Source organism: Dermacentor silvarum, chromosome 11, assembly GCF_013339745.2.
Source record: "Dermacentor silvarum isolate Dsil-2018 chromosome 11, BIME_Dsil_1.4, whole genome shotgun sequence".
NCBI classification, from domain to species: domain Eukaryota; kingdom Metazoa; phylum Arthropoda; class Arachnida; order Ixodida; family Ixodidae; genus Dermacentor; species Dermacentor silvarum.
The window spans coordinates 110320426-110332411 of NC_051164.1; the positions used below are offsets into that span (position 1 = coordinate 110320426).

At 51.4% G+C, this 11986-nt stretch overlaps 1 long non-coding RNA gene across 1 annotated transcript; it reads right to left on the reverse strand.

Annotated features, from left to right (window-relative positions):
• Positions 1 to 10236: 10236 nt before the first annotated feature.
• LOC125941416 (uncharacterized) lies at positions 10237 to 11841 on the reverse strand. Its single transcript, XR_007464254.1, has 2 exons — positions 11375 to 11841; positions 10237 to 10370 (listed from the first exon to the last, which is right to left on the reverse strand). It is a non-coding gene; the product is annotated as an uncharacterized LOC125941416 (long non-coding RNA).
• Between the last annotated feature and the right edge of the window lie 145 nt (positions 11842 to 11986).

Consider the following 11986-nt stretch of genomic DNA (forward strand, 5'->3'; position numbering starts at 1 on the left):
CCTTTCAAAACAAGTGTTAAGAGCGACATGATCAGATTCACATTTAATGACACGATATATGACACAATCATCGGCATCTAAGCGAATTTTTGAGGAAATTATAGAAGGGAGGTCATTTATATAAAGTAAGAGGAGGAGAGGGCCGAGCACTTACTAGAGTTAAAAGTACATAATGTCACCGTTCGGAGAGAAAGCTGGATAACCAATTTACAATACTGGAGTTATTTAAAATGCTTTGAAGTTTATGCAAGAGTTTGGTGTGAACTACTATATCAAAGGCTTTTGAGAAATCGATAAATAATGCGTCAATTTGATCACCGATATCGAGAGACTGGCCTACGTCATGGGCAAATTCTACGAGCTGAGAGACTGTGCTGAGGCCTCTTCTGAAACCATGTTGAGAAGCAGACAAGATGTTAGACTCGAGAAACCCGGCTATATGTTTATAGACGATATGCTCTAGTAACTTGCCACATTGGGACGTTAATGAAATTGGTCTATAATTTGTTAAAATGTGCTTATCACCAGATTTGTATAATGGGAGAACCTTAGCAACCTTCCATGAATTTGTGACTACACAAGTAAACAAGGATTTTTTAAAGATAATGGTAGGGTACTTGCAAGTCCATAAGGAGTAACGTAAAAGAAATGAGTTTGGAATGTCATACGGGCCTGCGCTCTCTTTTGAATCAAGATTTAGAATAAGATTTAAAACACCTTCCTCGCTCACTTCGACGTCATCTATGGAAGTATCTGTAATGTGATCAAAAGGGGGAACCTCAAGATTATCTGTAGTAAAAACTGATTTGAAATAACTGTTAAACGTCTTTGAAATTTCAAGTGGATGAGTAATTTTTTCACCATTAAATGTAAATGAATTGGACGAGAAACCTGGAGGTGAAATGGAGGACCAGAACTTGGTGAGTGACCGATGCAAGTGAGGACTGTTATTCCGAATGATTGTGCTGCCGAAGAGTCGTGGCTGTCTCACCATGTTTGCAGCCCATTAAAACTGGGTGCCCCATGTGGTGAGTGAGAGAGTGAAATAATTTTATTGTAGCTCTGGCGAGAACGCGAACTCGTCGCGCACCCGGCTAGTCCCACGTCGGGGCCGGCAGGTCTAGCCCACCGGCCCGGTCGCGGGCATGCCGAGCGGGGCTACGCACACTTTTGTTCAACAAACGCAACAGATCTGCACATATCTCTACGTGTATGTGAGACATGTCGTTCCTTTAATTGTTTCATTATGGTCGTTATTAGTGCACCGGATAACTGAGAGCAGCCGTTTATAATATACAAGCTGCTGAGTTGAGCGGTCATATACATTTGGGAACGGCATTACGCGTAACATGTTTTTCTCGGAAATCAGACTCGAGAATAATTTATTTCGTTTACACCCCTAGAAAAAAGCCGAACAACGCAGCCATCTGCTTTTCTTTTATTTATTTAAACAAGTTTTTCGGTTTTACGTGGAAAAACCACGATATGATTATGAGGCACCCGGTTTAGTTTTCACCACCTGGGGTTCTTAACGCGCACCTAAATAGAAGTACACGAGCCTTTTTCCATTTTGTTCCCATCGAATTCTGCGACCTGGATTGAACCCGCGAGCAACGCCGTATCCACTATATAGCCACTAATTAGGCTACCGCGCAGGCTTTCTCTTTTCTTTTTTTTTTTCTTTTTTGAAGTATCGACTGGAAAAAATTTCCACGTACGGCTTATGGCCAAAGATTAGCATATAGAATGACAAACTAAAACCGTTTTAGGCGCTCGAAGTCCGACCGCAATAAATGACCCCGTACCAATTACTCCGCATTCTGTTACGCGAGGAAGGCGGAAACTTGAATGGAATGTTGCACTGCAGTTTACTCTTTAAGGCTTCCCGTAAATCTGAGTACAAGGTGCCGGATGGGGCAGATATGCTTTACTTGTTTGAAGCGGCAAGCAGGAAAGTTCCATAAGTTTCTTCGTCTGCGTTTCGCAAGAAATACTGATGGAAAACTATATGCGCAACAATACACGCGAGGGATACATGCTGCTTGAAGAACGAGAAAAATATTTGTTCTCGAAAGGGAACCGTACAATAACATAGTGGAATGAAAGCCGACACTGTGGCCGCAATGCACGCGTAATCATCGAGCGGCATTAAAAAATAAAATACAACAAAGAAGAGAAAGGAATTTATTCTTAAGGCATAAATGGATGTCATGTGCAATTATAAACACCATTTGAGCGGTCTGAACGCAAATACCAGCGGGCGAAGTAGTACGAATGACCCTGCGGAGCAGTAACGCCAGCAGTTTCCAACGGCGCGACCTTGATGCGGCCCAATCCATTTCGATCGCAGCGCCGCCACAGTATTTTTCCACATCGGGCGCCTCACTGCAAAGCATGCGCCGCCCCAGCCGCTCGTCCCACTCGACCGTATTCTAGTACACTCTAGTTCCCGACGCGCGCTCTCTTTCTCTCTTCAGCCATGGATGATAACGGCGCGCCCACTACGGATGAAAAGGCGAGAGTGGCGGCTCAACTGCAAGCGGAGTCGAGGGCTCGCAAAGCTGCTGCAGCACGGCGACGCAGACAACAAGCGGACCCGGAGTCTAGGGCGCGGGAAGCTGCAGCAAAACGGCAACGCCGGCAAGCGGACCCTGAGCTGAGGGCTCGCGAAGCTGCAGCAGCACGGCAACGCCGGCATGCTGTCACGGACCTGAGGTCTCGCAAAGCTGCATGCAGCAGTACCAACGCCGGCAAGCTGACACGGAGCTGAGGGCTCGCGAAGCTCGCGCTTGAACCGAGCATCGGCGCCACCAACCTCAGGTAAAGAACGCTTCCGGCGTTTGCTTCCCCCCCCCCCCCCCCCCCCCCGCTCTCGCCGCCTCTGGGTCCGCTTGCCGGCGTCGGGGGATTCACGGTTAACCGAATGATCCCCCGGTGCTTCGCCCACTCATCATCATTGCTTTACAATATTACAGTAATGAGAGTAATGGTAATTTTGACAGCACGCCGCCGCCCATAGCGGTGCTACAACAATGAAATCAGTTGCTAGGCTGGTTATGTTATATACGAAAGGCTAGGGACGTCACTCCCCCCGTCGCAAGCTGCCATCACCGCGGCAGCTTGCGCAACAGTAGTCTTTACCAGGAATCGTATGCGGGGAGCGCTACCTGCTTCGCATTGTTATCAGGAGCGCCTTTCGGATACTTGTTTTAAGCTCGTTCTTTATTGAAATGAAATCCACTGGTGGGCGCACACATAAGCTTTGTATATATATATATACCGTAAAATACCGCGGAAGCGCCCAGTCTCGCACCCCCAAGCGCCCAGTATTAACATTTCCAAAACTTCAGAATTCTGAAAGTTCAATATTAAGCGCCCATCCCCTCCAAAGCACCAGCAGGCAGGCAGGCAGGCAGGCAGGCAATTAACTTTATTTTAGGTCTTGAGGAGCGACTCCGTGAATCCCTTACGGGGCAGCAGCCACCGTGGGCCGCTCCCACGTCGGGACGGGCAGGCCGCGCCGGACCGCCCGTAGCTGAGCGGCGAGGTCGGAGCTCTTGAACGGCTCCACCCACTGTGGTCGCTATGAGAGCGCTAGGAGCGATGACGGGGATACCGTCAACGTCTGATTTTTCGGACGCCCTAAGGGCCGCGGAAACGTCCGAAAAATCGGGCAGCCCCCCAAAAATGAATGTATGCCCTTAACTGCCCCCAAGGCCTCAAATCGCCACAGGCACGACCGAAATAACACTAAAGGCCTGCCAGCACATTTATTAGGCGTATTAGTGCTCGTACAGTGATAGGAGACAGCGGGTGCATGCGTGTATTATTAACGAATACATACCGTGACCCATGACAACTGCCCCTTCCCACTCATGATATGCTTCACCGCATAACACTTCTGTATTGAGGCGTAGCTGACTTTCGTGAACCGGCATTATGCAACGCGCCGTGCTTTCCAAGCTTCGAAGCCATTGGTGAGGATTACAAAGGCTGACGGCGCCATTTTTAACAGCGGCGAATTGTTTCGATGAAAATATATCGGCAATGTATATTGTCACGTAGTAGTGACGCTGAAGTAAACAGTCGTAGAACTGTGTATGACGAAACTGATTCTTTATTGGGCGAACCTGTGCCCACAAAAGCAAGCTACACTCGAAGCACAACGAAAGCGGCGAACACAGTAGGCGATCGTCGAAATCTGATCAGCGGCGAAACGCGTCGGCTTTTATACCTGAGTCATCGAAGGTTCTAGATTAATCCCTGATACCCGCGTGTCTTCCAGAAAGTTCTAGACAATTCGCGTCGGTCACACAATCAGATAACATAAGCGTCGGTGAAAACAGGCAACGGAAAGAAGCATCGATAACGTTCTAGAAACCTCCGACACAGGCGCGTCCTGTGCCGAGCGATAACGTTTAACATTTGTTAGCCGGTGGAAAGCGGCCACCGCTGAAAGATAAACATTTATACGTGTCAATATCCTCCCCTTAAAAAGCATCGTCCCGATGCTACAAACAAATGTGAAAGCGAAAACAAAACCACGCGTAATAAAGAAAAAAAATAAAGTAACAAAGTACTCAAGTACGTCAGCGGGCGTAGAAAGGCTTAAGACGCACCACGTGGATGACTTCGGGTCGTGCGCGGCGCCGCTGTGATTGCGAAATGCCGTCTGGCACGACCTCATAGTCGAGTGCGCCAATCCGTCGGATAATCTTGTAGGGTCCGAAATAGCGTCGTAGCAGTTTCTCGCTAAGTCCTCGCCGGCGTATCGGAGTCCAGACCCAAACACGGTCGCCGGGCTGGTACTCGACGTTGCGTCGTCGGAGATTGTAGTGTCGGCTGTCGGTCCTCTGCTGGTTCTTGATGCGCAAGCGGGCGAGCTGTCGACCTTCTTCGGCACGCTGCAAATAGGTGGCAACGTCGAGATTTTCTTCGTCGGTGACGTCCGGTAGTATGGCGTCAAGCGTCGTTGCCGGGTTCCTTCCGTAGACCAGGTTGAACGGCGCCATGTGCGTCGTTTCTTGCATGGCCGTGTTGTATGCGAAGGTCACATACGGAAGGATGGCATCCCACGTCTTGTGTTCGACGTCGACGTACATTGCCAGCATGTCGGCGATGGTCTTATTTAGGCGCTCGGTGAGGCCATTCGTCTGCGGGTGGTAGGCGGTGGTCCGGCGATGGCTTGTCTGGCTGTAGCGCAGGATGGCTTGAGTTAGTTCAGCCGTGAAGGCCGTACCTCTGTCGGTGATGAGGACTTCTGGGGCACCGTGACGCAGGAGGATGTTCTCAAGGAAGAATCGGGCTACCTCGGCGGCACTGCCTCTGGGCAAGGCTTTTGTTTCGGCGTAGCGGGTGAGGTAGTCCGTAGCTACGACGATCCATTTATTCCCGGACGTCGACGTCGGAAAAGGCCCCAGTAAGTCCATCCCGATCTGCTGGAACGGTCGGCGAGGTGGCTCGATCGGCTGTAGAAGTCCGGCTGGCCTTGTCGGCGGTGTTTTGCGTCGCTGACAGTCTCGGCATGTCCTTACGTAATGGGCGACGTCGGCATAGAGGCGAGGCCAGTAGTATTTTTCTTGTATCCTCGCGAGCGTGCGGGAAAAACCGAGGTGTCCAGCCGTTGGGTCGTCATGGAGAGCTTGCAGAACCTCTGGACGCAATGCTGAGGGTACCACGAGGAGGTAATTGGCTCGGAGAGGCGAGTTTTTCTTTAGAAGAATGTCGTTTTGCAAGAAAAACGACGCTAAGCCTCGCCTGAACACCTTCGGCACAATGACGGTCTTGCCTTCCAGGTAGTCTACAAGGCTCCTTAGTTCCGGGTCGGCTCGCTGTTGTTCGGCGAATTCGTCGGCACTGATGGGTCCCAAGAAAGTGTCGTCATCCGGGTCGTCCTGTGGCGGCGGTTCGACGGGGGCGCGAGACAAGCAGTCGGCGTGCTTTCGCCCGGACTTGTAAACGACGGTGATGTCGAATGCTTGAAGTCTCAGACTCCATCGTGCGAGGCGACCTGAAGGATCCTTCAAGTTAGCTAGCCAACACAAGGCCTGGTGGTCGCTCACAACTTTAAAGGGCCTGCCATGGAGGTAGGGGCGAAACTTTGATGTAGCCCAGATGATGGCGAGGCACTCCTTTTCTGTTGTGGAATAATTTGCTTCCGCCTTCGATAGCGACCGGCTAGCGTAACTTACAACCCTTTCTACTCCGTCAGTCCTCTGCACAAGCACGGCGCCGAGTCCTACGCTGCTTGCGTCGGTGTGGACTTCGGTATCGGCGTTTTCGTCGAAATGCGCAAGTATTGGCGGCGATTGCAGGCGTCGCTTCAGTTCTTCGAATGCTTCGACTTGCGGCGTCTCCCACTTGAACTCGACGTCGGCCTTCGTGAGATACGTCAGTGGCTCAGCGATCCGTGAAAAATTATTGACGAAGCGCCTGTAATAGGCGCACAGTCCAAGAAATCTACGCACTGCCTTCTTGTCAGCGGGCGGAGGAAAGTTGGAGATGGCCGCAGTTTTCTGAGGGTCGGGGCGCACTCCAGACTGTTGATTACGTGGCCCAAAAACAAGAGCTCCTCATATGCGAAGCGGCACTTTTCTGGCTTTAACGTGAGTCCGGAGGTTTTGATTGCTTGAAGAACTGTTTCAAGGCGCCGCAGGTGTTCTTCGAAGCTTGAGGCAAACACAACGACGTCGTCCAAATAGACCGAGGCAAGTCTGCCACTTCAAGCCTGCCAATACTGTATCCATGACGCGTTGGAAAGTCGCAGGTGCCGAGCAAAGACCAAACGGCATGACCTTGAACTCGAACAGTCCGTCTGGTGTTATAAAGGCAGTCTTTTCCCGGTCCCTCTCGTCGACTTCGATTTGCCAGTAGCCGGTTTTGAGGTCCATCGACGAAAAATACTTTGCGTTGTAGAATCGATCCAAGGCGTCGTCAATCCGTGGGAGGGGGTATACGTCCTTCTTCGTGATCTTGTTGAGGCGACGATAATCTACGCAGAAACGTAGGGTTCCATCCTTCTTCACTAACACCACGGGGGACGCCCACGGACTCTTGGACGGCTGGATGATGTCGTCGCGTAGCATTTCGTCGACTTGTTGCCTTATGGCCTCGCGTTCGCGCGCCGAAACTCGGTACGGGCTCTGACGGAGTGGGCGGACATTTTCGTCGGTTATGATGCGGTGCTTGGCGACAGGGGTTTGTCGAACTTTTGACGACGACGAGAAGCAGTCCTTGTATTGCAGGAGCAGAGCTTTTAGTTGTTCTTTCTTATGCCTGGGAAGGTTCTGATTGACGTCGAAAGTTGGTTCAGGTACTATATAGTCGTCGATTGCAGGTGCACTGGAATCCGTGAAGGCGAAAACACTGCTGGCTTGTACTATTTCGTCGATGTAGGCAACCGTGGTGCCTTTGTTAATGTGCTTATATTCAGGGCTGAAGTTCGTGAGCATCACCCTTGCTTTCCCTGCACGTAGCTCAGCTATGCCTCTAGCGACGCAAATTTCACGGTCGAGCAGTAAGTGATGATCGCCCTCGATGACGCCTTCCATGTCTACAGGCTATCGGTACCGACGGAAATCATTACGCTGGAGCGTGGCGGAAGGTGACTTGTTCTTCAAGCACATTCAAGGCATGGTAACTTATGCTTGTATCCGGTGGTATCGCGTTGTGCGTTGAAAGCGTTATTGACTTGGACCTTAAGTCGATGACTGCACCGTGTTGATTTAGAAAGTCCATGCCTAGGATGACATCCCTGGAGCAGTGCTGCAGGATTACGAAGCTCGCCGGGTAAGTGCGGTTGTTTACCGTGACTCGCGCTGTGCAGATTCCAGTCGGCGTTATTAGGTGGCCTCCAGCTGTCCGGATATCGGGTCCTTGCCAGGCTGTTTTCACCTTCTTCAACTTGGCGGCGAACGGGCCACTGAAGACGGAATAGTCAGCTCCAGTGTCGACGAGAGCGGTGACGTTATGACCATCGATTAGGACGTCCAATTCGGTAGACCGTCGTAAGTCGTGGCGTCGGACCACGGCTGCGTCGGCTTGCTCAGCTGCTGCTACGTCGCGTCGGCAGGTCCTCTTTCGGCGGCGAAGTGTTGTCGTCAAGGCTATTGCCAGGCGGCGTGCTGATAATTCGTCGTGAAGATTCGCGAATCTTCTTCGTCGGCGGCGGAGGGTCTTCGGAATTGCGTCGTACAGCAACCGCACCTCCATCGGTTGCTGTCTTTAGTTTCCCGGATAGGGGCTCACGGACCGGCCCCGGGCTGGGCCAGTGTATGGTCGGCGCTGCGGCGACAGGTAACGTCCTGGTGACGGCGAGCGTGAGGGTCGTCGTGGTTGCCACTGGGCTCCGGCGAGATAATCAGCGATGTCGCGTGGTCGCTCGTAAAGCTGTGGACGTGGCGCGTTGACGGCGAACCCTCGTAGGCCCATCTCTCGGTATGGGCATCGGCGGTAGACATGGCCGGCTTCCCCGCAGTGATAGCAGAGCGGGCGGTGGTCGGGGGCGCGCCAAATGTCCGTCTTCTCTGGTAGCTGCGCTGGGCGACGGGCGGGCGTGCTGGCGGTGGCGGCGGTGGACGACGGAACTGCGGCGTTACGGGGCCCTGGCGCGAGCGCGGAGGGGGGCCTTGACGACGGGCGACGGCGGCGCATGTCATCGCTTGCGGCTGTGGTTGAGGCGATGCCGGAACTTCTGGCACTTCCAGTGACCGCTGAATCTCATCTTTAACTATGTCAGCGATCGAAGTCACCTGAGGCTGCGACCTTGGGAATAATTTCTGCAGCTCTTCCCGTACAACCGCTCTGATCGTCTCGCGCAGGTCGTCGGCGCCTAGTGCTTGAGCTTCGGCGTAGTTTGTCAGTGCACGGCGGTTGTATTGCCTGGCTCGCATTTCAAGCGTCTTCTCGACCGTTGTGGCCTCCGAAACAAATTCTGTCACAGTCTTGGGCGGGTTGCGCATCAATCCGGTGAATAGATGCTCTTTGACGCCCCGCATCAAGAACCGAACTTTCTTTTCCTCAGCCATATCAGGGTCGGCGTGGCGGAAGAGGCGAGTCATCTCCTCCGTGAAGATCGCGATGTTCTCGTTCGGCAATTGCACTCTGGTTTCTAATAAAACTTCGGCCCTTTCCTTTCGCACAACATTCGTGAAGGTCCTCACGAAGTTCTCACGAAATAGGTCCCACGTCACCAGGGTGGTCTCTGTTCTCAAACCAGGTCCGAGCAGCATCATCCAATGAAAAATAAACATGGCGCAGCTTGTCGTCGCTCCATTTGTTGAACGTCGCGGTCCTCTCATATGTCTCCAGCCAGGATTCGGTGTCTTTAGCCGATGATCCACGAAAGGTCGGTGGCTCCCGAGGTTGTTGCAGCAGGATGGGGGACGCTGGTACTGCCATTCTTGTCGTTGACTTGGCCTTGATTGCTGTGGCCTTTTCGGGAAGAAGTCCGTACTTCGGCAGAAGTCCTTGCTGCCTACGGCTAGCTCGCTGGTCCTTGGCGACGTTGGCGTTGTCCTGTGGCTTCGGGCTTGGATCGCGGCTTTGCGGGGGCGTTCGGTGCATGAACGAACTAGCACCTCCACCAGATGTCACGTAGTAGTGACGCTGAAGTAAACAGTTGTAGAACTGTGTATGACGAAACTGATTCTTTATTGGGCGAACCTGTGCCCACAAAAGCAAGCTACACTCGAAGCACAACGAAAGCGGCGAACACAGTAGGCGATCGTCGAAATCTGATCAGCGGCGAAACGCGTCGGCTTTTATACCTGAGTCATCGAAGGTTCTAGATTAATCCCTGATGCCCGCGTGTCTTCCAGAAAGTTCTAGACAATTCGCGTCGGTCACACAATCAGATAACATAAGCGTCGGTGAAAACAGGCAACGGAAAGAAGCATCGATAACGTTCTAGAAACCTCCGACACAGGCGCCATAGAGAAAGAAATTCAACAAGAGGGGACACTCCCATAGGGCCCAGCGGCCGAATTGACTGCAGCGTGCCAAGCGGTCGGTGTCGATCACTTACATCACTTCCGGTTTCGGTTTTGGGCGCGCGTATTTTGAACGCAAGCTAGCACGCCGGCTGCGCCCCCCCCCCCTTTTCTCTCTCTCTCTTTTTTTTTTTTTTTTTTGGTCTTTGTGCAGAATCGGTTTATTTAGTAAAAATGATTGCGAACGATCTCGTAAAGTCTCATCGAATCTGTGCCACGTGTAATTTCACAAAGTAGACGCAAGACCTTTTGTGCAATGAGGAAATATTTATTTTGCTCTATATAAAAGCTCGTTCCGCGCTTTTTGTGCGTTCATCCAACGTTGTGACACCAGCAGGTAAGGCAGTAGTTCCTGTATGAAGCTCCACCGGACGGCACCAGCTGAAAAAAAGTAAATTACAAGCATGTTCATTTGCAAGCACGTAACAGCATGTTACAAGCATGAGTCATTTTGGTATTTAGACATAGGAATACTGCGAGGCGAAACGTGCGAAAGCGGTGAATGGGCGGCATTACAAACAAAAGCAATTCGCTTTTACATACATGGCGTAGAAAATACCCGACTCATCCCAAACATATATGAAAACATCTGATTTCCAAGCGTTCCCCCATTTCCGGGCATATTTCCTGCACTTAGGCAGCACAAATACACGAGCGACTTCGCGTTTCCAAACCTTGGCCTCGGGCGACGCGACGGTACGCGACATACACAGAGACGGACGCAACAGGCACTCAAGACAAATGCGTGGGTGCAATGCCTTTTTTCAGTCCTTTAGAAGACGTAATTTTCGATTTACAAGTTTCTGATATGTTCGTCGTTCGCGCGTTCTGCCGGCGCCAGCAGCACACCGCATGTTATCACTCTTGGCAATCGCCCAGCGCGTTTTCAACAGGCGTGAGTACCGAAAGAAGGTATATATGTTGTTGCGGAGCCACAAAAAACGTCACAGACTTGTCCCTGTAAGATTCATTACACGCCAAACTAACTTTATCACCACGGCCGAGCTGCTTATCGCTAACTGCGTCACAGCGCGCTGTGCGGCCAGCGTGCCTCAAAAGTACCCCAAAAAGTAACGAAATTACTTTTCAGTAATGTCTGGCGTCAGAGAAAGCGGCACAAACTTCTAGCAAGATGCACTATATACACACCACGGCTGAGTTCTCGCTAACTGCGACACGGCGCCCTGTGCGGCCAGTGTGGCTCAAAAACCGAAATAAGTTACAATAGTCCCCTAGGAAGCGTCGGAAACGTGTCTGAGCACGATTCATTTACTCAAATTAACTGCGCCAGGATGGCCGAGCTGTTTTTCGCTAACTGCGTCTTAAGTCTCGGTCCCGTGCCGTAAGCCTAATTGCGTCGTAGACTGTGAAACAAGATTTCTCACCTTGCCGTAGTCCAATAGTGCAGTGGTGTCTTGTCCCAGTGCAGAAGGAACGCAAGAATACGCCGGGAGCCCAATAAACCAGGTTACATTTAAAAAAGAAAAAAAGAAGGAGACAGACGGGTCGCCGCGCGCGAGCGCTCAAACGCGCGCGCAGCCATCCTCGCTGGCTTCGGGGGAGTGTCTGGCGGATGACGCATGTATCTGGCGCGTCATTGACCTGTGGCTAGGTAAGGCAAGGAAAATAAGTCGCAAAGCTTAAGTTCATTTATACGCAAAACGTTTTAGTTTTCGCGGCAAAGAATTAAAAAAATAAATCAATGCCTGTTAACTTAAGTTCACTTTCTTTTTTTTCGATGCTCGCGGCAGCTAACGTTCGGTGTCAAAAGTATAGCGTGACGTATGGTGACGTGTTTCCTGTTGCCAGTTTTTGCCGAGTGTCCCCTCTTGTTGAATTTCTTTCTCTATGCAGGCGCGTCCTGCGCCGAGCGATAACGTTTAACATTTGTTAGCCGGTGGAAAGCGGCCACCCATAGAGAAAGAAATTCAACAAGAGGGGACACTCGGCAAAAACTGGCAACAGGAAACACGTCACCATACGTCACGCTTACTTTT